General features: G+C 20.7%; 1 protein-coding gene across 1 annotated transcript in view; it reads right to left on the minus strand.

Annotated features, from left to right (window-relative positions):
• The window catches only part of LOC108576868 (biotin--protein ligase), an 11,185-nt gene that overhangs the window by 8,717 nt on the left and 1,792 nt on the right, over positions 1-676 (minus strand). The window lies entirely within an intron of this gene.

Consider the following 676-nt stretch of genomic DNA (forward strand, 5'->3'; position numbering starts at 1 on the left):
TAATAAACTTAACACACTATTAAATAGATAGAAAACTTACAAAATCAATGAAAGGACAAATAATATTAGTACATCAATTTTATTTTTGTATATATGTACCTTACACAAATACAATATTAAACTTATGTTTATGTAAATAAGAAAAAGTGAAAAAATAAACAATTGCTAACAAACGGAATATTCACAAAAGAATTTTAATTCACACTTATAAATTATATAACTAAAAAATTATATAAGAGATAAACACTATCTTTCATTCCCTACAATTTAAGGATCATTTTGTTGAAAAATACAAATCATATTAAGGACAGTAATATACAACATAGTTTGCAGCCTAACATTTTAACAATATTTAATAAAACTTCACTACATACTTATTTATTCATCAGTTCTGCTTTATTTTGCTTATCATTGTACAATAATCACAAGATGTATTACTAAAGCTTAGTGACAGTATATGCATATAATACAAGTAAGAAAATACATACACTACCAGATAAATATATATGCTCTTTTAAATTATTAAATTAAAATTTACAGTATTTACACAAACTATTCTTCAAAAATTTGATGTTTAAATAGAACAGTGATAAAAACCATATAACATTAAACTTTATAATAAAGAAAATGTGAAATAAATACAAATGAAATAAATATAATATTATATGCTTACTTT

The sequence above is a fragment of the Habropoda laboriosa genome, unplaced genomic scaffold, assembly GCF_001263275.1.
Source record: "Habropoda laboriosa isolate 0110345459 unplaced genomic scaffold, ASM126327v1 scaffold561, whole genome shotgun sequence".
Lineage (NCBI taxonomy): Eukaryota > Metazoa > Arthropoda > Insecta > Hymenoptera > Apidae > Habropoda > Habropoda laboriosa.